We start from the raw sequence: 24,867 nt of genomic DNA on the forward strand, positions 1-24,867 counted from the left end.
TTCTTAGTGAATGCAAAAAAGCACTGGGAAAGTTTTATCCTGGGTCCCAGCAATGCAGGTGGTTGAAAGCATTGCTATAGGTTGGAACAGGAGTGGGAGAGGGATGGTGGGCTAGTGGACTAGAAGTATGTAGGTCAGTGCTAGATCAGAGCTGAGGATTCCCTGTGGGACCTCAGTAAAGTCTCCCAGGAGACCCTGTCCTGGACCTATGTTTCCCACCCACAGAGCCCAGGCCACAGGCTGACCGTCTGCTGCTGAAGACACAGCACAGGCCAGTGGTGAGACCACATTCTTTTGTAGATGGTGAAAACAAGGCTCAGACTGGTGAATGGGCTTGACCAGAGGAAAGAAGCAAGCTGTGGGCTATACTGGCATCAAATATTCAGTTCTCTTAATACCTGGCCCTGTCCTTCATATATTTTAAATTGTTCAGTTGTGCATTAGGGAATTTGAGACATGATCCTCCCATTTTCTACACACTACACGGTATACACAGTATACACAGTATACACTGTTCCGGAAAAGCAGGTCTAAATGTGTGTGGAGATCAGTGCATGTTCAGGACAGACCTTTTCCTTTCCACCCACAGATGTTCTGATCAAATCACCATCCCATGCTTTGGGCAGGAGTTTCTCCTAAGCAAGCTGTTTGTTCCTGCCTTTGCCCGAGGTCTTGTTGGGCAAAGCTGCCAGGGGAACACCGAGGACTTCATTCTGTTCCCCTTAGTGTTGCTCTGTTGGTGCCTTATTCATCTTAGTTTCCTTGAATTCACATGCCATCCTTATTATCATCTCTATGTTCCAGTAAAAACCCCTCCACTACACATCCCATGCTACCCTCCTAACTTACCCTGTTGGAAGAGTGTGCCTCCTTTTTCAGCTGTCTCTTCTCTGGTCAGATAGTTCCCAGGTGCAGCAACTTCACTGTTTCTTTTTCTCCATGGGCAAGTGTATTTTCTCCCATGGCTCTTGTTTTTACTTTTTATTATTTTTTTTTACAACTAAAATTTTTAAAAATTAATAAGCTCAAGTTTTAAAATTATTTCTTTCTCAAACTATTTCACTTAGAATGGATAGACAATAAGGTCCTACTGTATTATAGCACAGGGAACTCTAACCAATCTCCTGGGTTAGACTGTGATGGAAAAAAATATTAAAAAAAAGAATGTATATACTTGTATGACTGAGTCACTTTGATGTACAGCAGAAATTGGCACAACATTGTAAATCAATGGTTCTTGAATAAGAAAAGAAAAAAGAAAAAATTAAATTGTTTTCCTTTTCTATTATGGTTTATCACAGGATATTGAATATAGTTCCCTGTGGTACACAGTAGGACCTTGTTGTTTATCCATCCTATATATGATAATTTGCATCTGCTAATGTCAAACTCCCAATCCATCCCTTCCCACCCTCCCCCACAGCAAGTCTGTTCTTTATGTCTGTGAGTCTATAAACTCCATTTTCAAGAGCAGTTTTAGGTTCACAGCAAAACTGAATGGAAAGTACAGAGAGGTCCCATGTTCCTCCCATTTCCACACATGTACAACCACCCCCTTTATCAACCCCTTTTACAATGACCCCTTTTATTTTAACAATAAAATGAAAAACACCCTACAAGAGTGGTACATTTGTTACAAACGATGAACCTACATTGATTTATATTATTGCACAAAATCTATACTTTAAGCTTCACTTGAAATGTTGTATAGTCTATGGATTTTGACAAATGTAAAATAGTATCTATCCATCATTGTAGTATCAGACAAAATTGTTATAAGATCTTAAAATTGCTTTGTGCTCTGCCACGGCTCTTATTTTGTAAGCCTTTATAAGAAATTATTGAATAAAAGTGAAATCTGATACACATAAAGGAAAATAAAGAAACCATAAACATAGCCTTGTGACTGAGCATATGGCAAACACTGTCACCCCTCAGACAAAGAAAACAGATGTTCTCCAGCACCACAAACAGGCCCAGTGTACCATTAAGTGAGCACAGCCCACTCCTTCCCCTGTTAGGGACCCACTGCTCTGACCTGGGCCATCATCATTTTCTTGTGAATTTTCCATTAATATGCATCTATAATTGGGGGCATTTATTTGTGAAGTTTCCAGCTTTCCTCCTGTTATTGGTTTCTATTTTTGCCATTGTGATTGGAAATGATACTTGGTATTATTTTGATCCTCTGGACTCCAGTGATGCATGGATTGTTTCTTTTAATGGTGTCCATTAAGTCTCCTAGGCTTTCTTCATTTCTTTTCTTTCTTTTTTCTTTGGCCCCCATGACTGGATAACTTCAAATGATGTATCTTTTATTTTTATTTTTATTTTTTTAAATTTTCCCACTGTACAGCAAGGGGGTCAGGTTATCCTTACATGTATACATTACAATTACATTTTTTCCCCCACCCTTTGTTCTGTTGCAACATGAGTATCTAGACATAGTTCTCAATGCTATTCAGCAGGATCTCCTTGTAAATCTATTCTAGGTTGTGTCTGATAAGTCCAAGCTCCCGATCCCTCCCACTCCCTCCCCCTCCCATCAGGCGGCCACAAGTCTCTTCTCCAAGTCCATGATTTTCTTTTCTGAGGAGATGTTCATTTGTGCTGGATATTAGATTCCAGTTATAAGTGATATCATATGGTATTTGTCTTTGTCTTTCTGGCTCATTTCACTCAGGATGAGATTCTCTAGTTCCATCCATGTTGCTGCAAATGGCATGATGTCATCCTTTTTTATGGCTGAGTAGTATTCCATTGTGTATATATACCACATCTTCCGAATCCAATCATCTATCGATGGACATTTGGGTTGTTTCCATGTCCTGGCTATTGTGAATAGTGCTGCAATGAATATGCGGGTGCACGTGTCTCTTTTAAGTAGAGTTTTGTCTGGATAGATGCCCAAGCAAATGATGTATCTTTGAGCTCACCTATTCTTCCTTTGGTTCAGTCACTTGAAGTTCTCTACTGAGTCCTTCAATTTGGTCATTTATTATTCATCTCCAAAATTGGTTCATATTTGGTATTTTCTATCTCTTGGCCGAAATTCTCATTTTTTTCTTGTATGGCTTTCCTAGTTTCATGATATTGTTTATCTGCGTTTTCTGGTAGATAACAATTATTTTGAATCCTTTGTCAGACAATTTTTCATTTGGGGGTTTAGTGCTGGAAGTCGATTGTGTTCCTTTGGGGGAATCACATTACCCTGCTGGCCTGGGAGTGCTATCCTTAAGGAGATACAAGGAAAGAAAGCATGTAAAATGACGAGCAATTTTCCAGCACATAGTAGGCAGTTCATAAATTCATGTTTCTCTTCTTCAGGGCCTGTAGAGATTATATTGCTACAATTAATCTGCAACTTAATTAAATATTGCCTTTCATTTTGGCTCCTTCTGCAGCCTCATTCAGGTCTTATTTTGGTAAGCAGTTTGTAAGCTCAGATGGGGTGAAATCCAGTCTTTCACCTAAGTAGATACTCTCTCATTTCAGTTTAATGCCATGAACAATGTTCAAAAAGTACTGATTGACCTATGTATTATTTTTTTTTTGGCTGCACCCTTGGCATGCAGAAGTTCCCTGGGCCAGGGATCAAACCCATGCCACAGCAGTGGCACTGTTGGATCCTTTAACTGCTAGGCCACCAGCGAACTCTGGCCCTGACATTTTTGAAGAGTATTGGTCAACTATTTTGTAGCATGTCTCTCAGTTTGGGTTTGTCTGAATTTTTTTCAGGACTAGAAGAAATGATGATTGTTTTTTTAGCCACCATCTAAAACACAGTTAAGTTGTGTTCTCACAGTCAAGTGTTGTGTTCTCACCATCAGGTGATTTGTCCCATCAATAGTGGTATAAATTTGTATCAACTTACTAAGATTTTGTTTTACAAGTTTTCCACTATAAAGTTACGTTTCTTCCTTTTGTAACTAATAGATATTTTGCCATGTAGAAATGTAAAAGTCACTCTGTGGCAAGGTAAAATGCTGGTTTCATCCATGTTTACTCACTAGCTTAAGCATCCGTTACTTTTCTTTTTTGCTTGAATTATTGTATAATGCTTACTAAGTGCTGTTTTTTAAAAATTCCATTATTCTTTTTACATTAACTAATTGACATTCTCTTATAAGAAAGACTTTCTTTGTATGTATGTATATCTATGAGTGGGTACTCACGGATTGCTAATTTATTTAATTGGGGCTTAATACATTAATATCATTATTTATTTTGATACTTACATTGTCCCAGATTTGGCCAGTGGAAGCCCTTTCAAACTATTCTTCATTTCCTTTTGACATGTTTTTATCATTCTTTGAGTACTTTCTTGCTTTCGTGATACATTTTTTCAGGCCTTATCTTATCTTGTTCTTTCTCTCACCAAAACTTGAAGTCAGCAGTCTATCCAAGGATCTCTGTTTAATGGAGATTGGTATTTAGAAGCCAATATCTGGGTCCTAGATTTGCTCATTACAATTAGGGTATGATTACTTTCTTCTTCCAGATTCTCTTAGTGGTCTGAGCTAGGAAGCCTATCTATACGTTCATATGTATATAAGTACACACACAAACATACATACACATGCACACCACCTTTTAATCTATAATGCATTGGACTGAGACTTCCAATTTCAACCTAGAATCATAGTTTTCCCCTTGATACATTGTTATGTAGTGGATATATTTTGCTTCATAGTTTATAGTTGAGGAGACTGATGCCTTGGGGAAATAAGATGCAATTGGAACATCTGTGATGAGAGACAACATGACCCGACTCCAAAGTATACATTCTTTTTTTTTTATGGAATTTTTTTTTTCTTTTACTGAGAAACTTATGACATAAAACCAATTTTTGGGGGGAAAAACAAAATCCACAGTAGAAAAAAAGTTAACACTGCCTGGGCCATATCAGAACCCAGAGAATATATTCTTTTCATTGAAAAACTCTAGGTGTTTCATAATTGACCTTCTGATACAAAATGACCTATTAAATTTGCAATTTGTGGTTCTTGGTGTTGAGATCTATAGGACCAGATGGGAAGTCTTCAAACCTTGAGCCAATTTCTGTGAGAGTTTATTTGGCTTGTGAATTGGTTTGTCCTTGTCTGAGAGGTAGCAGCAGTAATAGTGCCCACTTTCTGGGTAGCTTCTATCTTGGCATGATGGGCCTGTAGGACTGCCCCAGCTTCATCCACCTTGGAGCAGAGAGCCTCAGGGGACTCCAGCATGTACGGCATCGCCGTAACCTTCCCAGCCAGGTTTGGGTGCATGCTCCGTATGAGCAGGAACAAACATTCACCCAGCATCTGCTTCTCTTCCTGGGGGGGAGGGGTTGCTGCCACCAGCATGGAGGTGGTCACTGGCTCTAGCCCCTGCAGAACTTCAGGCTGAGATACCTGCAGAGACTGTCAGGTGAGGGCTGTGGATACTGGAGGTGTATGTGTAATGTGTAACAGCCTGAGCAGTAGCAGCAATAGCAATGCAAGGGCTAATTTCTGCACAGCTATGGGAGCACTTCCAGACTGGCAGCAGTCAGTCAGCACTTTCAGGGTGGCACCAGCCCCACCAAAGTTCATAACCAAGTGGTCTGGGCATTCAGACGCAGCTGGAGCCAGATGGTGAAGAGCTGGTTGAGGCCCAGACTGGTGTATAGCACTTGGCATTCCTTAGAAGCCTTGCTGCCAGTATGGCTGAGGACTCATCTGTGCTAACTGGTTAGGTGTGTAGCATGGAGATCTTCCCTGAGCCTGTGGAACTGCTGGCACAGAGTAACTGCCTCTGCAGGCTGGAACTGATTTAAGATGGCATTTGCAGGGAGTGTGCTCATCCTGGCCACCCACTGCATATCCTGGTTGGTCAGGTGGGCCTGTCTCTCTTCCTATCTCCAGGCCAGGTGACTTAAAATGAGTGGCTCAGAGGCACACACAGTTGCTGCTTTTGTTATCTCTTCAGAGGATGAGAAGCAGACAGAGCCAAACCCTTTGCTCCTCCCATCCTGCAGCATCACCTTAACACTGGTGATTGATCCAAAAGGAGAAAACTTTCCTTAACTTATCATCAATGATGTCATCCAAGTTTAGAGAATGACCGCTTGACAGCAATTTATTCTCTCCCACTTTAGCTGTTCAAACTTCTGATTTCTTCTGTGACCAGCAGGCAAAAATAACTTCCCCACTGATTTCTTTTCCTGTCATCTCTTCCTTGGCCTTATAGGCATCCTTGTGTTTTTTTGTAACCCACAAAGGCAAAAGCCTTTGGCTTTCCCACTGGAATCTCTCATCGCCTTGACACAGTCTTACCAAGCTGGCTGAATAGCCCGAATAGCTCTTTTAAACTCTCATCATCCACCTCTTCCTCAAAGTTTTTGATATAAACTTTAGTGAATTCCTGGGCTTTGGCTCAGCTCTGGCTTCCTGCTCTTTTCGAGACTTGAATCCACGCACAAACACTCTGCGGTCATTAAGAAGCACGCCCTTCACCTTCTCAATGGCCCTGATGGCAGCCTCTTGGGTCTGAAGTGGACCAGGGCATAACCCTTAGAGCTGTTCTCATCACATACCACCTTGCAGGACAGAATGTTTCCAAAAGCAGAAAAGTATCCTAAAGTGCCTTGTTATCTATAGATTTGTTCAGGGTCATGAAGACTTTTCCCACGCCAGATTCTCCCGAAGAGGGATTCCTCTGAGAGCACAGAATACGGACTGGCTTTCCCTTAACCACATCCAAGTTCACAGTATCCGGGGCCAGCTCGGCGTCAGCCGGAAGTTGACCGAGGCAGAACCCAGGAAGCGGCAGTTGTCGGATCGCGGCGGGTGCGGATGCACTGGCCCTACAGGACTGAACTTATACAGGTGACGTCCAAGTGCAGTGACCATTTACAGGGAGGCCAGGGGCAGTTGCTGGCCGTAGCGTCCCTCTCTCCAGCCCCCATTACTCCGAGCCCCGCCAGGAGGACTTTCTAGAGGGACCATACAGGACAAAGGTGGCTCTGCCCGCGACCGCGCAGCTCAGAGGAGCTGAAGTGTGTTGCGAGAACCCGAGAGGGGAACTGGGGACGGCTCAGACAAGACTGCTAGATTTCCAACAAAATGCTTTCAAGGACAATATGGCCCTCCCCCAGGAGTTTGTGATTTCCAAGCCATGCTGGTCAGAAGCTCTCAATTAAAAAAAAAAAAAAAGGAAAAAAGAAAAAATTAAAACGGGGACTCCACTCCAAATTACAAAAATTTCCTCAAGAGACAACCCAGTGGTGCCCCCACGACCTCCGGGATACTTGTTTCTCTGGGCTGCACGCGGGTGCGCAGGCACGTGGTACGCGGAGGCGCGCGAATGCTAGTGCGGGCTGTTCACCACCAGACAGACGGAAACCGTGGATGCCCAGGTGGGGGCTGGCAGGCCGGGAGTGTGCAAATGTGACTTTCCCGCGGGTTCTCTGGCGAAGACATATCTTTTTTTCTCTTTTTTTCTTCTGCTAGGCCTAAAGCGGCGAAGGCTACAGCGACCCGGAGCAGAGAGAGCAAAGTATAACATTCTTAGCAATTATTTGCTCTTGTTGTCTGCTACAGAGGTTGACCTTATGTTAGAAATATGTATCATAGGGTATTCAATCTACCCAGGAACAAGAGAAGATTCTCAAGACAGGTAAGCAGTTAAAATAAATAAATAAGGCAAAAAAAGTAAAAAAGCCATAACCCTTGCATGAGGTTTGTGCCATGCAAGGGCTTGACTTCCACGAAAGATGTGGAAGCAGAGTCTCATTTGATGGAAAAGCTTAAGATTCAATCTGTATATGGGGTCCAGGCTCACATACTTAAACTCCGGTCTCCAAATGGGAAAAAAAAATGAGAGAGAATGGTTTCTTTTTATGAATCCCCAAAAGTATTTCTCTAGCACTGTGAAGGAAGGCCATGTGGTATGGTGGAAAGAATAGACATTGGCTTCTGATGGATTTGGGTTGGCCTCTGGGCTTTGCTATTTATGAGTTATGTGATGTTGGAATAGTTACCTAATTACTCTGAATTTGGAGTTCTTAGTCTGTAAAATGAAAATAAATATACCTTCTTTGTAAGGTTATTGTGGGGATAAAGGGAGATGACAAACAGAAAATACAGGGACAGTGGGTTCTTGGTAATTCTTCGTTCTTTCCCTCTTCTTCCTCTTTTTTTATCAGGAAAAGAGAAAAAATGAGTAGAAAGTGACTTGGCCTTATCGCTATAATATTATAAGTCAAAGAATTGTGAGAGGAGAGGGAGAAGTTTAGGAGAGATTTGGGTAAGCTGGCACTTCCTTCGTGTACTGTGTTCTTTTTTCGCCTTGTGGAGCTTGGGTTTCTGCCAGTTTCCTCCCTTCTCCAGTACCTCCTTGGCCTCCACGTCCCTGACCCTGATGGGATAACTGAAAATCTGCTTGTTAGCAGGCACACACATTTTTTTGTTGGAAAAAGCTTTAGATAAGGGTCAGGTATGGATGCTCAGAAATATCTTTCCCAGGTGTGTATTCTGAGGGTACTGCTTTGCCAGGGCTTCGCAAGGGATTCTGTCCCTCTTTCAACAACAGACTCATTGTGTTGCTACACCCTTGACTGTTTGATTGTTCCCTTGTGTCATGTGCATACCTGCCTTCATGGACTGCCTGAACGCAGTATATTCATGTTATGATGACTACTTAATCCAAAATTAGATGGGAAGAGATTCTGTTTCCTAGAGTACAGTGAAAATCCTTGGAACTAAAAAAAGTCCCCTATTCACTAATCCCAGAAGTTACCAGTGGGCACACAGAGCTCCTACCCCTTAACTTCTCTGGTCCTTCGTATCCTGGGAGAGAAGCAGTATAGTGCCTGAGCTTCTGACCAGGAGCCCAGGGTTTCACAGCAGAACACAGGATCACAAGGTTTAAAGATACCTTCGCCTAGACCAGCCTCCTTCTATAGGATCTCTGTCCCCAAATCCAGCTCATCTCTAGAGAGTCCTTGGAGATGCCAGACTTGAGGAAGGCCTGAGGCATATTCCCGTGGCCCAGGTGATTTATATTCATTCCCTCAGCTGGAAGCCTGCATGTCAAAAGGAAGATCAGAGTCAATGCAAGGTGGTGGCCTCTCATTGATGATGAAGGGATCCCAGACCCTAGAACTTCCCTGCAGAAGATGGGGAGACCCTTGCTTCAAGCTGGAGTGGATGGTTGGGGCTGCAGCGTGGCCCATTCTGCTGTGTGGAGCTGATAGGAGAATTCATGGAAGTTAGAGGGTAACAGTATATTGCTGCCCTCTTCTTGACAGCTGGGGGACTTCAGACTAGAGGAACGGAGGGTCTGAACACAACAGTGAAAACTGATCTAAATCTTGGCTGTTCCAGGGCATGGTCCAGAACCCTCCACCCTTTCCCCGTGTTCCTCTTAACCGTCCCCTCAGAGTGAGGATTAAGATTATAATTTCAGTCTCTCTTAGACTCTATAGGCTCTAAGAGAGAACTTCAGACCAAAACTCAAGTAGGTCCAAACCCAAGTAGGAAAATCCAACTGGTTACATACAACAGCTACCTCGACATGAGGATAATAAAGAAATCACTTTCTCGATTTGGAGAATCTCAGAGAATCTCAGAGGGGAAAGTGGGATCTGCTTGCCCCAAGGGATCAAGAGACACATCTGCCTGGAAGGCGCTGTGTAATCGGGTGAATCAGTTTATGGCCTTTAACAAGATTTGATTATATTTGCAGTCTTAGGACATTCTGTGAGGAGACATTTGCTTGGAACTGGTCCCAGGCCACACACAGGGAAGAATGTTCTCAGTGCCTTCGTTCAAGATCAGATGCCCTTATGCCTCTGGGACTAGTGCCCAGAAGTCTCCAGGGCCAGATTGTCTACCGAACATGACTTTTTCCTTTGGGCATTTAAGTCTCTTCCCTATCCTCAGGTTTCTTGGCACAGGTGTACCAAACTGGGCTATCTGTATCGCCATGCCTTTGTGTGAGGGATTGTAAAGAAAGGCAGTTCTGCAAACTGGTCATGAATCTGGCTTGTGTCAAATATTTAGCCTTACTTATAACTGTGAGCAGATCATCAGCTCACTCTTGCCTTACCCAGACACACATCTGTCAGAAGTGAGGCACAGATCCCAAATATGGAAGGGTCAGGATCACTACAGGTGTGGAGGGGAAATGGGGGCACCTGGAAGTAGAGAGCTCAAGAGAGCCAGAAAAGGGGGAGATTCAGTTCAGTTCAGAGTGGCCAACGTTAGTGGCACCCCCTGCCAGGCCCTGTGCTGGGTTCCAGGGATGCAGAAAGTAGAGGAATTTCTTGTTCTCACAGTCACATGGCCATAGGCTATTATTAATATAATGGGATGAAGGCTACAGTAGTTTTATGGATAGGATGCTGTAGAAACTTGGGGTACCAAATTGAGCTTTGAAGCAGGGAAAGATTCCTCAAGGAGATGATAACTCTGGAGTACGATTTTTTTAAGGGTAAGTAGGAATTCTTCAGAAAGTACAAAAGGGAGTTCCTGTTGTGGCGCAGTGGAAACGAATCTGACTAGTAACCATGAGGTTGCGGGTTCTATCCCTGGCCTTGCCCAGTGGGTTAAGGATCTGGCGTTGCCATTGAGCTGTGGTGTAGGTTGCAGGTGTGGCTCAGATCCTGCATTGCTGTGGCTGTGGCATAGGCCAGCAGCTGTAGCTGTGATTTAACCCCTAGCCTGGGAACCTCCATGTGCCACAAGTGTGGCCCTGAAAAGCAAAAAAAAAAAAAAAAAAAAAAAAGAGAACAAGAAAGAAAGAGGGCCCTAAGAAAAATCAGTAGATCCATAGCATCAGGGTACAGGGGTATAGAAAAGTATGGTGTGTGTGCAGGTATGAACACATATTTGTGTATGGCTGGTACATGGGTGTGGTTAGAGATTAGCCTGGAGAGGGAGGTAGAGCCAAGTTACAAAGGGCCATGAATGAAATTTTATTTATTTTATTTTTTATTGGAATATAGTTGATTTAACAATGTTTCAGGTGTACAGGAAAATGATTCAGTTATATATATATATATCTATATTCTTTTTCAGATTATTTTCCACTATAGGTTATTACAGGATACTGAATATAGTTCTCTGCCCTATACAGTAGGTCCTTGTTGTTTATCTATTTTATATATAGTAGTGTGTATGTCTGTTAATCTCAAATTCCCAGTTTACCCCTTCCCTAGGGCCATGAGTGAAATTTTAACAAATGTAGACTGAGTGTGTTATAGACGTACTACCGAAGGGAGTGTAAGGAAGTGGTAAAGTCTGACTTGACTTTTGGAAATACATTGAGCAGTTGTGTGCAAGATGGATTTAGAGACAAGAATAGAGTTAAGGAAGTTAGAAGATTTTTCAGCCAGCTCTTTAGGCAACACCTCTGTTGGCTCATGCCTTACACCGAAACATTGCTCAAGCCGGTAGTGTCCACTATAGAACTATTAATAAGAAAGTGATATTGTCTAAGCGAAGCCTGTGCAGATGTTGAGGAAAGAGGTATTGACAGTATCTGAGAAAGAGTGGTCTGACTCTGGGTGCTCATTGCACTTGTGCATTTACCATAATCCAGGGTCTGTCTCTTGGTTTCCCACTCTCCCAAAATATATCCATTCCTCAGGGTTAAGCGTCACATACACTGGGCCCTGAAGATTTATTTATAAAACAACTCTTGTGATACATTGATTTATGGTGAGAAGCAGTCATCATGGGGTTGAAAGTTTCTTATATCAGCTGGATTACAGCAAGGGTACCTTGAGCCCCTCATGCGCTGCTGAAGGATGGACATAGTTGGGATATTTTATGGTCTCAGTTACACTGGTGAAGGCTTGGCCAGAGAATAGTTTTTTATGGAAATGGGTTTGACGTTCCCATGTCTTATGTTGATTTTCTTTGCTTTGTGTCTTAATACATGCTTCTCAAAGTTGAAATAATATTGATGTTGAGGCTTATCTGGTAGACAGAGTACATTTCCATACCTTGTATCTTATCATCTTTTAAAGACAGAAAGGCTCTGTCTGTGCTCAACAGTTTGTTGATCATAGGGTACTACGGAATGCTGATGGTCTTCTCTTAGGCTAAACTGAACATGATTTGTTGATGGCATTAGAACTGTGAGGGCACATCATGTTTTTCAGCTACTCCATATGGCAGCCATTTCGGTCTCTTCCTAGGTCTGCTTTATATGAGAAAGAAATAAAATTCTATCATATTTAAGTCACTTTCATTTAGGGGTTTCCCATTATTTACATCATACCAGATCCTAATGGTCGCCACAGGAAGACTATATTTAATAGAAAGCTGGTAAAATTACACAAACATTAGCAAAAAGAGAATTTGAACAAAGAATATACCAATGTTTATGGGCAAAAAGGCAAAGATCACTACATAATGCTAAGAAACAGGAATATTAATAATTCTAAACTTAGTGTAGGTGCCCACTTTTATGGCATTAAAATACAGAGTTGAAGACATAACCACATCAGAGCCCTGGTCTTTGTAAACCAGGAAGGTCATAGGTGTTTATGCCTGGCAATGCAAGTATAATTTGTGGGCCTCAGTATTCATAGCTTCTAAGAGACAGGAAATTATAAAGCTCATTAGTGAATGGATTGCTGAGCTGCATCTAAAGAATGAAAGTCCCCATTGGTTTTGTGCTCTGGCACAATATGATAATTGAAGAAAAATAGGAGAAAGTATACTGGGTGTACAATCAGCAGTCTTTGCTAGACTTAACATATTTTTTTCATCTTTTATTATGTTCCATCTTTCTTTGTCTTTAGGTTTTATTGTCACCCTTATAAATAGGTTATAGCCAGATTTTTAAAAATAATTTGCAAACCTCTATCTTTTAACTGATAATTATAGTCCATTTATATTTGCTGCAATGACTGATACTTTATTTCTATATTTTTCGTGCTTTTTATTTGCCATTTGATTGATTGTTATTTGGATTGAGTTTTATCCTTCCTTTGCTTTTGAGGTTACACATTCTATTTTTATTCTTATAGAGATTATATATTTTGAACAAGTAGACTAAAAAATGTCTAATGTTAATCATTGCCTTCATCATCTCCCAATAATACAAAGACCTTGGACTATTTTACTGCAGTTGTTTTCTTCTCACCTTACATGTTGTGTTGAGTATTTTAATTTAACCTTATTTTTATACCTCTTAATTACTAATTTATACATTTTATTATTTAATAGTCATTGCTTATTTATATTCTCTGATGTAAATAATGAATTTCCTTGTTAAGGCTTTTTCATCTTAGTTCTTCTCTCTGGGCTTAATATACTGTTTTATGAAGTACATCTTTTAGTAATAGTTTTAGCGATTTTTTTTGTTCATATGTAGTTGATGTACAATATTATATACATTTCAGATGTACAAATAGTGATTTAAAGGTTATATTCCATTTATATTATTATAAAATATTACCTGTATTCCCTGTGTTGTGTGTGTGTGTGTGTGTATATATATATATATATATATATATATATATAATATATCCTTGTGGCTTATTTATTTTAATACACAGTAGTTTGAACCTCTTAATCTGCTACTCCTAATGTGTCCTTCCCCAATGGTAATTACTAGTTTGTTCTCCATATCTAGAGTATGTTTCTTTTTTTGCTATATTCACTGATTTGTTGTATTTTTACGATTCCACACATAAGTGACATCACACAGTATATGTCTTTCTCTGTCTGCCTTATTTCACTAAGCATAACACCCTCCAGGTCCATCCTTGTTGTAAATGGCAAAGTTTCATTCTTTTTTTATGGCTGACTAATATTTCATTATGTATATGGATCTCTCTCTATATATATCACATCTTCTTTATACATTCATCTGTCGATGGACACTTAGGTTGCTTCCATATGTTGGGCATTGTAAATAATGTTGCTATGTACATTGGGTTGGTAGTTGTATTTTTAATTTTTTGAGGAACCTTCATACTGTTTTTCATAGTGGCTGTAGCAGTTTATATTACATCCATTGTATAAAGATTCTCTTTTCTCCACATCCTTTCCTGCATTTGTTATCTGTTGTCTTTTTTCTTTTTTGTCTTTTTAGGGCTACTCATGTGGCATATGGAAGTTCCTAGGCTAGGGGTAGAATCAGAGCTATAGCTGCTGACCTGCACCACAGCCACAGTAATGTGGGATCTAAGCCTTGTCTGCAGCCTACACCATGGCTCAGGGCAATGCCAGGTCCTTAACCTGTATGGTGAGGCCAGGAATTGAACCCATGTCTTCATGGATACTAGTTGGGTTTGTTACCGCTGAGCCACAGTGGGAACTCCTTCTATTATCTTTTTGATGATGGCTATTCTAACAGGTGTGAAGTGATATTTTATTGTGTTTTTTTATTTGCGTTTCCTTATCTTTTCTCCATTGAGTATTCTTGGCTCTCTTGTAAAATGTTAGTTAATCATATATGCATGGGTTTATTTCTTATCTCTTATTTCTGTTCTGTTGGCTTGTGTGCCTATTTTTATGCCAACACCATACTGTTTTGATTGCTGTAGCTTTATAATATAGTTTGTGATCAAGGAGTGTGATGCCTCCAGCTTTGTTCTTTCTCAGAATTGCTTTGACTTTTTGGGATCTTTTGTGGTTCCATATGAATTTTGGAATTGTTATTTATTATTCTGTAAAAAATGTCATTGGCAATTAGAATATCATCCCTTTTCAACTCTCGATGAATTAACAATGGATCTGGGCATTTGGTATCAATGATTACCAAAAGTACAAAAAGAGACAAAACCAGAATTCTGAGATTTTGATGAAAAGACATGAGAAGACTTGTAGTTCTGCTAAAGAAATTGAACCTGAGTCTGATCAAGCCTCTGGATCCAGATGCCAATTTTCAGGGAATATGAGGACAGAGGTAGAAGTTAAACTTCATCACGAGTGAGTATGCAATCAGCAAAATCTAGGTTGTGGGTAGATCTGCAGGTCAAGTGTCTTAGGCTCTTCAGCAGATAAATTTTAAGAGAGCAGGAGGGAGACTGCACAGGTAAAAAGAGACCAAAAGATAGATCAAATAAAAAATGAACAAGATGAAATTTCAGTTTGTAAGAATGATCAGTTGGCTAATAGAAAGAAACTCAGGGATGGAATTTCAGTAAAACTCAGGGTTGTGGTGACTTGGAGGGTTATGATTGGGATGGGGATACACGGAGGGGTTTCTAGGGTGGCTGCAAAGTTGTGTTTTATGATCTTGGTGGTGTTTACTATAGGGATAACCTTAGAATAATTTGCAAAGCTCTGTATTTGTTTTGTGGAATTTCGTATATATGTTATATATTTTACCACAAAGGGTTTATTTTTGTTTTTTAAGCTATTTTTGTATCAGCTTTTATGAGGTATACATATTTTACAAGGTATAAAGTTCCTTCCTGCCCCCTTACAATCAATCCCCTCCTCTTTTGCCAAAGACTGATCTGCTTACCATCACTATATTTTTTCCTTTTCTAGAATTTCAAATAAATGAACTTTTATGACTCTATTTTTTTTTTGCTTTTTTTAGGGCCGCACCCACGGCATATGGAGGTTCCCAGACCAGGGCTTGAATTGGAGCTGTAGCTGCTGGCCTGCACCAGAGCCACAGCAACATGGGATCTGAGCCATGTCTGGGACCTACACCACAGCTCCTGACAACGCCAGATCCTTAACCCATTGAGCGAGGCCAGGGGTGGAGAGAACCCTCGTCCTCATGGATACTAGTTGGGTTTGTTTCTGCTGAGCCACAACAGCAACTCCAACTCTTTTTTTTTTTTTCTTCACTGAAGACAATATTTTGGAGATTCATCTCTGTTCTTGCGTATAGCAATTGTTTGTCCCTTTTTATTTCTGATACATCACAATCTGTTTATCCATTTGTCAGATGATAAACATTGAGTGGTTTCCAGTTTAGAAATAGTAATTTTTTTTAAAGCTGCTAGGAATATTTAGGAATATGTCTTTGCATCTAAATATTTTCATTTCTATTGGGTAAACCTTAGAGGTGAATTGCTAGGTCATATGGTAAAAGTATTTAACTTTATAAGATACTACCAAACTGTTTTCCAAAGAGACTGTACCAGTTTGCATTCCCATCAGCAATGTGTGAGATTTCTAATAGTCCTACATCCTTGCAGACATTCAGTATCATCAGTCTTTTAAATATCAGCTCTTAAAGTGTGTGTGTAATGGTATCTTTCTATATTTTTAATTTGCATTTCCCTAAACACCAGTGGTTTTGGGAATTTTTACGTTTCTTTGTTAACTTTGTATATTCGATAGGTAGAGTGTTGGTCCAAATCTTTTGTCATATTTAAAAAATTGAGTCATGGGATTTCCTGTTGTGGTTAAGAATCCATGAGGATGCTGGTTCGATCCCTGCCTCACTTAGTGGGTTAAAGGATCCAGTGTTGCTGTGAGCTGCAGTATAGGTCACAGACATGGCTTAGATCCTGAGTTGCTTTGGCTGTGGTGTAGGCCTGCAGCTGCAGCTCTGGTTAGACCCCCAGCCTGGGAACTTCCATATGCTGTGGGTATGGCCCTAAAAAGACAAAAAAAAAAATTGAGTTGTCTTCTTTTTAATGAGTTATAGTAGTTATGTATGTTCTGGATATAAGTATTTTATCGTTTATATATTTTTCAAGTATTTTCTTCCAGTCGGGTTTGCTTTTATTTTAATTATTTATTTATTATTTTTGTTGTTGTTTTGTCTTTTATTTTTTTGTTTTGTTTTTTATTTCTTTATATATATACTTTTTCTACTGCACAGCATGGTGACCCAGTTACACATACATGTATACATTCTTTTTTCTCACATTATGTGTTCCATCATTATTGACTAGACAGAGTTCTCAGTGCTACACAGCTGGATACCATTGCTAATCCATCCTGAAGGCCATGTTCTGCATCTATTTACCCCAAGCTCCCAGTCACTCCCACTCCCTCCCCTTCCCCCTTGGCAACCACAAGTCTATTCTCCAAGTCCATGATTTTCTTTTCTGTGGAAATGTTCATTTGTGCCGTATATTAGATTCCAGATATAAGTGATATCATATGGTATTTGTCTTTCTCTTTCTGACTTACTTCATTCAGAATGAGAGTCTCTAGTTCCATCCATGTTGCTGCAGATGGCATTATTTTGTTCTTTTTTATGGCTGAGTAGTATTCTATTGTGTATATATACACCACATTTTCCTGATCCAATCACCTATCAGTGGACATTTGGGTTGATTCCATATCTTGGCTATTGTGAATAGTTCTGCAAAGAACATGAGGGTGTATGTGTCTTTTTTTTTTTTTTTTTTGTATTTTTGCCATTTCTTGGGCCGCTCTCGCGGCATATGGAGGTTCTCAGGCTAGGGGTCTAATCAGAGCTGTAGCCACCAGCCTACGCCAGAGCCACAGCAACGCAGGATCCGAGCCGCGTCTGCGACCTACACCACAGCTCATGGCAACGCCGGATCTTTAACTCACTGAGCAAGGGCAGGGACCGAACCCGCAACCTCATGGTTCCTAGTCAGATTCGTTAACCATTGCGCCACCACGGGAACTCCGTATGTGTCTTTTTTAAGTAGAGTTTTGTCCAGATGTATGTCCAAGAGTGGGGTTGCTGGGTCATATTGTATAGATTTCTAAGGTACCTCCATATTGTTCTCCATGGTGGTTGTACCAGCTTACATTCTCATCAACAGTGCAGGAGGGTTCCCTTTTCTCAACACCCCCTCTAGTGTTTTTTTTTTTTTTTTGGACTTATTAATGATGGCCATTTTGACTGGTGTGAGGTGGTATCTCATGGTAGTTTTGTTTTGCATTTCTCTAATAATCAGGGATGTTGAGCATTTTTTCAAGTGCTTGTTGGCCATCTGTATCTCTTCCTTAGAGAAATATCTATTCAGGTCCTTTGCCCATCTTTCCATTGGGTTGTTGGCTTTTTTGCTGTTGAGCTGTATAAGTTGCCTGTATATTCTAGACATTAGGCCCTTGTCCATTGCATCATTTGAAACTCTTTTCTCCCATTCTGTAAGTTGTCTTTTTGGTTTCCTTTGCTGTGCAAAAGCCTGTCAGTTTGATTAGGTCTCATTGGTTTATTTTTGCTCTTAGTTCTGCTGCTTTGGGAGACTGACCTGAGAAAACATTTGTAAGGTTGATGTCAGAGAATGTTTTGCCTATGTTCTCTTTCAGGAGTTGAATGGTGTCAGGTCTTATATTTAAGTCTTTCAGCTATTTTGAGTTTATTTTGGTGCATGGTGTGAGGATGTGTTCTAGTTTCATTGATCTGCATGCAGCTGTCCAGGTTTCCTAGCAATGCTTGCTGAAAAGACTGTCTTTTCCCCATTTTATATTCTTGCCTCCTTTGTCAAAGATTAATTGACCAAAGGTGTCTGGGTTTACTTCTGGGTTCTCTATTCCGTTCCACTGATCTGTCTGTCTGTTTTGGTACCAGTACCATACTGTCTTGATTACTGTGGCTTTGTAATATTGCCTGAAGTCTGGGAGAGAGATGCCTCCTGCTTGGTTTTTGTTCTTCAGTATTGCTTTGGCAATTCTGTTTTTTTTTGTGGTTCCATATAAATTTTTGGATTGTTTGTTCTACTTCTGTGAAGAATATCACGGGTAATTTGATAGGGGTTGCATTGAATCTGTAGATTGCTTTGGGTAGTACGGCCATTTTTACAATATTAATTTTTCCAACCCAGGAGCATGGAATATCTTTCCATTTCTTTGTATCTTCTTTGATTTCCTTGATTAATGTTTTATAGTTCTTGGCATATAAGTCTTTTACCTCCTGGTCAGGTGTATTCACAGGTATTTTATTTTTTTGAGGTGCAATTTTAGAAGGTATTGTATTTTTGTATTCCTTTTCTAATATTTCATTGTTAGTGTACAGAAATGCAACTAATTTCTGAATGTTAATCTTATATTCTGCTACCTTGCTGAATTTGTTGATCAGTTCAAGTAAGTTTTTGGGTTGAGTCCTTGGGTTTTCTATATATAGTATCATGTTATCTGCATACAGTGACAGTTTTTCCCCTTCTTTTCCTATCTGGATGCCTTTTATTTCTTTTGTTTGTCTGATTGCTGTGGCTAGGACTTCCAATACTATGTTGAATAACAGCAGTGAGAGTGGGCATCCTTGTCTTGTTCCAGATTTTAGTGGAAAGGCTTTCAGCTTTTCTCCATTGAGTATTGTATTTGCTGTGGGTTTGTCATAAATGGCTTTGATTATGTTAAGGAATGTTCCCTCTAATACCCACTTTGGTAAGAGTTTTGATCATGAATGGATGTTGGACTTTGTCCAATGCTTTTTCTCCATCTATTGAGATGATCATGTAGTTTTTGACTTTTCTTTTGTTAATGTGGTGTATGACGTTGATTGATTTACATATGTTGAACCATCCTTGTGAACCTGGGATGAACCCTACCTGGTCGTGGTGTATGATCTTTTTGATGTGTTGTTGGATTTGGTTGGCTAAAATTTTGTTGAGAATTTTTGTGTCTAAATTCATCAAAGATATTGGCCGATAGTTTTCTTTTTTGGTGGTATCTTTGTCTGGTTTTGGAATTAGGGTGATGGTGGCGTAGAATGTCTTTGGGAGTGTTCCTTCTTCTTCAACCTTTTGAAAAAGTTTAAGGAGGATGGGTATAAGTTCCTCTTTGTATGTTTGGTAGAATTCTCCTGTGAAGCCATCTGGTCCTGGACTTTTATTTGTAGGGAGTGTTTTTATGACATATTCAATTTCATTTCTAGTGATCTGTCTGTTCAGTTGGTCTATTTCTTCTTGATTGAGTTTTGGCAGGCTCCAAGTCTATAGAAAGATGTCCATTTCTTCTAGGTTGTTGAATTTATTGGCATGTAATTGTTGATAGTATTCTGGTATGGTTTTTTGTATTTCTGTAGTATCTGTTGTGACTTCTCCTTTTTCATTTCTTATTTTGTTTATTTGGGTTTTTTCTCTCCTCTTCTTAGTGAGTCTAGGTAGAGGTTTGTCTATTTTGTTTACCTTTTCAAAGAACCAGCTCTTGGTTTGATTGATTTTGTCTATTGTTTTTTGAATCTCTATTTTATTGATTTCCTCTTTGATCTTTATGATTTCATTCCTTCTGCTGACTTTAGGTTTTTCTTGTTCTTCTTTTTCTAATTCATTCGTGTGGTGGGTTAAGTTGTTGATTTGAGATTTTTCTTCTTTTTTGAGAAGGGCCTGTATTGCTATGAACTTCCCTCTGAGCACTGCTTTTGCAGCATCCCATAGATTTTGAGTGGTTGTGTTTTCATTATCATTTGTCTCAAGGTATTTTTAATTTCCTTCTTGATTTCCTCATTGACCCGCTGGTTTTTTTAGTAGCATGTTGTTTAGTCTCCATGTAGTAGGTTTTTTTTCACTTCTTTTTCTGTGGTTGATTTCTAGTTAGTTTCATGCCATTGTGGTCAGAGAAGATACTTGAAATAATTTCTATACTCTTAAACTTGTTGAGGCTAGCTTTGTGCCCCAATATGTGATCAATTCTTGGGAATGTTCCATGTGCACTTGAGAAGAAGGTATACTTTGATTTTTTGGGGTGTAATGTCCTGAAAATGTCAATTAAGTCTAACTTTTCTATTGTTTCCTTTAGAATCTCTGTTGCTTTATTTATTTTCTGTCTAGAAGATCTGTCCATTGATGTGAGTGGGGTATTAAAGTCTCCTACTATGATTGTATTCCCATCAATTTCTCCTTTTATGTCAGTTAGTATTTGTTGTAGGTATGTGGGTGCTCCTATATTAGGGGCATATATATTGACGATTGTAATATCCTCTTCTTGTATGGATCCTTTAACCATTATATACTGTCCTTCTTTGTCTTTCTTTATGGCCTTCCTTTTAAAGTCTATTTTGTGTGATATGAGTATTGCAACTCCCGCTTTCCCGTCTGGTCCATTGGCATGAAACATCTTTTCCCATCCCTTCACTTTCAATATATAAGTGTTATTTGCCCTAAGGTGAGTCTCTTGTAGGAAGCAGATTGAAGGTTTTTGCTTTTTTATCCACTCAGCCACTCTGTGTCTTTTGATTGGAGCATTCAGTCCATTGACATTTAAGGTGATTATTGATAGATATGTATTTATTGCCATTTTAAACCTTGTTTTCCAGTTGATTCTGTGTTTCTCTTTTCTTTCTTTCTTTTTTTGATTGGATGATTTCCATTTATTTTATGTTTGAATACTGTTCTTTTCACTTTTTGTGAATGTAATGTCCGGTTTTGATTTGTGGTTGTCCTGTTTTTTTAAAGTATGTTAACCCCTTCCTATATCTGCTTGCTTTAGCCTGATAATCATATAGGCTCAAGCACATCCTTAAAAAAAAATGAAGAAGAATCTAATTTTTCTTACTTCCCTTTCCCACATTGTATAAATTTGATGTTTTTTTTTCTTTTTCATTTAACAGCTTCATGTTTAGATCAGTATGCTGGCTTATTTAAGTGACTGCTTTCCAATTGTGGTTTCCTCCATCCTCGATTTTCCTCTTTTTTTTTTTTTTTAATTTAGAGAAGCCCTTACAGTATTTCTTTTAGGATGGGTTTTGTATTGCTGTACTCTTTTAGCTTTTGTTTGTTGGAGAAATTCTTTATTTCCCCTTCTATTTTAAATGATATTCTTGCTGGATAGAATATTCTAAGTTGCAAATTTTTTCCTTTCAGTGTTTTAAATATATCTTGCTACTCCCTCCTGGCCTGTAGTGTGTCTGTAGAGAAATTAGCTGATAGCCTTTTTGGGTTTCCCTTATAATTAATGCTTTGCTTTTCTCTTGCTGCCTTTAGAATCCTCTCTTTATCTTTAAATTTTGCCATTTTTATTATAATATGTCTTGGTGTGGATCTATTTGGGTTCAACTTGTTTGGGGCCCTCTGTGCTTCCTATATCTTGATATCAGTATCCTTTAGATTTGGAAAGTTTTCAGCCATAATTTCTTCAAATATATTTTCAATCCCCTTTTCTTTCTCTTTTCCTTCTGGAATTCCTATTATGCATAGATTGGCCCACTTTATATTATCCCATAGGTCTCTTATACTGCTTTCATGTTTCTTCATTTGGTTTTCTGTCTGCTGTCCTGATTGGGTGATTTCCATTATTCTATCTTCCACGTCACTGATTCTTTCCTCTGCATTATTCATTCTGGTCTTTATTGCCCTTAGTTCAGTTCGTATCTCTACAAATGAATTTTCTAGTTTTTCTTGGCTCCTCCTTATATTTTCTAGTTCCTTTCTGAGGGAATCTGCATTGCTGTTCATAACCTCTCTTAATTCCTTCAGTATTTTCACTCTTTCCCTTTTGAACTCAAAGTCTGTCAGACTGCAGAGGTCTGTTTCACTGTTGACTGCTTTAGGTGAGTTCTCTTGTTGTTTTAACTGGGAATGGTTTCTGAGCTTCTTTATCTTGCTTGTGTGTTTTTTTTTCCTGTGAATTTGGGTAATCCAAACTGTAGTCTTATAAGTCTATTTCTATGCAAGAACACCCCTTTGTATTTTTTTGGGTTTTTTTTTTTTTTTTGGTGTGGGAGTTTGAATCTTTGCTGTCTCTTTCTTTGGTGTGAGTAGTCTGTTATCCCCAGGATGCCCAGTGTGTTTTCAGGGAGAATGAGACAATGGGTAGGGCCAGCATTCAGTGCCTGTTCGATGGGTTCTCAACAGAAGCAGGGACCTGCAGGAAGGTGGCACAGGTTACTCCTATTTGCAGGGCCCTGGGCAGTGATAATGAGCTCTAGAAGGAACTACAAAGTGACCAGATAATTTGGCTGTAGCTGCAGCAAGGTGTGTGAGTTCCCAGGGGGGCAGAGCAATAACGGCTTGTGTTTGATTGCAGTGAAACTCCTTTGAGGTGATTGGAACCACAGGTGGTGCCTGTTCAGGGACCCCTAGTGGGAGTGGGCCATGATCATCTCTAGCTTCTGTGGTAACTGGGGTGGTTTGCTTCTGCCACCTGTAGACCATGTATGAGGTGATCCATCTTACCTAGCCTACATAGGAGGTTCCTAGTTGTAGGATCCTGTAAGTGACAGAGATCTGAGATATGAGTACTGCCCTGAACATTCAGCAGTGGCAGCAGCAGGACCAGTGTGTTTGCAAGGGTGCACGAGCACCAATAGTTGATTTGGTCACAATGCCTTCCTCTCTGATGCCCTTGAGGTGAATGGGGCTGCAAGTGGTGCCTGTTCACCAATTCCTAGTGGGGCCACTGCCACCTCTGGAGGCAGAGATAACTGTGGTGGTTTGTCCCTGCCACCTGTAAATCATGCAAGAAGCACCTGGTCCTGCTTAGCCCCCACAGGATGTGCTGAACAAGGCGCTCTTAGTTGCAGATTCCCAGGAAGGGACAGAGATCAAGCATCTGGCCCCCTCCCAGAATGTTTGGCAGTGGCAGCTGCAGCGCGTGCTCCTGGGGGAGCGAAAACAACATCAGGTGGTGTTCTGTTGTAGTGTCCTTCTCTGTGATGCCTTCTAAAGTGGTTGGGGCTGCAAGTGAGTTTTGTTCAGATATCCCTATCTGTGGTAGGCCACGCCCACTTCTGGAGTCAGGGACAATTTCAGCGGTTTGCTCCCACCACCTGTAGGTCCAGTCCACCTTGGGCTAGCAAGGGGCTTCCCACTGCTGGAGACACCAGGTCTACCATGGGCTAGCAAGCGACTTCTGGTTGCGAGGAGCTGCACCTGAGAGGCACAATCTAGGTTGGGTAGTGGGGCTTCCTGTGGACTAAGGCGGCCTGGAGTGATGCAAAGCACCCTGCGACTTCTGACAGGGCTGGTCTGGGTGGCCCGGAACACTGCAAAGCGGGGCATGGCTCTCTGCGGGGCGGGCGAGGTGGCCTGGAGCTCTGCGGAGTGGCACAGGGCTTTCCCCTGTTGGGATGGGCTGGATCCCTGCAACCCATAGCGGCTTCTCCCAGGGGAGAGGCAGCCTGGAGCTATGTGGTGCGTCGCAGTGCTTTCCCCTGGTCTGACAGGGCCGGAGCGCTGCTAAAGCACACAGGTTCTCCTGAGTTGGGTCCACGCAGGTTCTGGCAGGTGGGCGCCCAGCCCAGAGCGAGGCTTCTCGGCTTCCCATTGGGCGGGGTGCTGCGCCGGAGGCTCCGCCCTCTGTGATGGGGCGGGGCTAGCGCAGCGCAGGCCGGAGCCAAGGAGTTTTCCATGGTGGTGGCCTGCCCCTTCTCCTCTCCCCTCCCCAGCAATGGCGCCTTATCTCTCCAGTGGGTCCCCACCTTCTCCGGGGTTCCCTCTGCCATGGCTTTCCACTCCCCAGCCCTTAGTGTACCGCTTCCCCTGCCTGCGGAGCACAGCTCTCTAGACTCTTAGGCTGTCTCCATCCCGCCAACCCAAGGCCTCTCCCAGGGACTGACCTCAGGAGTCTAGGTCTCAGCACCCAGCCCCCATCCGAGGTTCTCAGGCTGTGGTGTCTGCACCAGTGGTTCAGATGATCTGTGCTTCTCTCATTCTATTTTCGGTTCTCAGACCTGCTGCTGCACTTTCCTTGGTGTCTTGGAGATCCCTCTGACTCTGCTGATCTTTCCTTAGGTTAGGTGGCTTCCCGGGGTGTGGGTTGCCTTTCTCCTTCACAGCTCCCTCTCAGGAATGCTTGTCCTGTCCTGATTCCTTTTCTCTCCTTTTTTCTTTTGTTCTACCTGGTTATGTCAAGAGTTTCTCGCCCTTTTTTGAGGTTTAAGTTCTTCTGCCAGTGTTCATTTGATGTCCTGTACGAGTTGTTTTACATGTAGATTTTTTTTGTTTTGATGTGTTTGTGGGAGAGGGTGAGTGTGTCCTCTTACTCTTCCGCCATCTTGCCTCTTGAAATCTGCTTTTATTTTATTAGCACTGTCTTTAGAAGAATCAGCATT

The 24,867-nt window shown here is 40.9% G+C and overlaps 1 protein-coding gene and 1 pseudogene across 2 annotated transcripts in view; one reads left to right on the plus strand and one right to left on the minus strand.

Annotated features, from left to right (window-relative positions):
• Window positions 1-5,042: 5,042 nt before the first annotated feature.
• On the minus strand, window positions 5,043-23,815 carry LOC100624676 (polyadenylate-binding protein 4 pseudogene; annotated as a pseudogene).
• Window positions 6,689-24,867, plus strand: part of GLRA3 (glycine receptor alpha 3) — a 488,702-nt gene continuing 470,523 nt past the window's right edge. Inside the window, exons 1-2 of one of the 2 annotated variants that reach the window (XM_084997706.1) lie at window positions 6,689-7,378; window positions 7,473-7,638. The gene's annotated coding sequence lies outside the window, so the exon portion shown is untranslated. The remainder of the gene's footprint in view (window positions 7,379-7,472; window positions 7,639-24,867) is intronic. The other variant, XM_084997695.1, reaches the window with a different exon arrangement.

The sequence above is a fragment of the Sus scrofa genome, chromosome 14, assembly GCF_054392235.1.
Source record: "Sus scrofa isolate SSC_HxYL_T2T_F1_AM1 chromosome 14, Sscrofa_HxYL_maternal_Yorkshire_Landrace_v2.0, whole genome shotgun sequence".
NCBI classification, from domain to species: Eukaryota; Metazoa; Chordata; class Mammalia; order Artiodactyla; family Suidae; genus Sus; species Sus scrofa.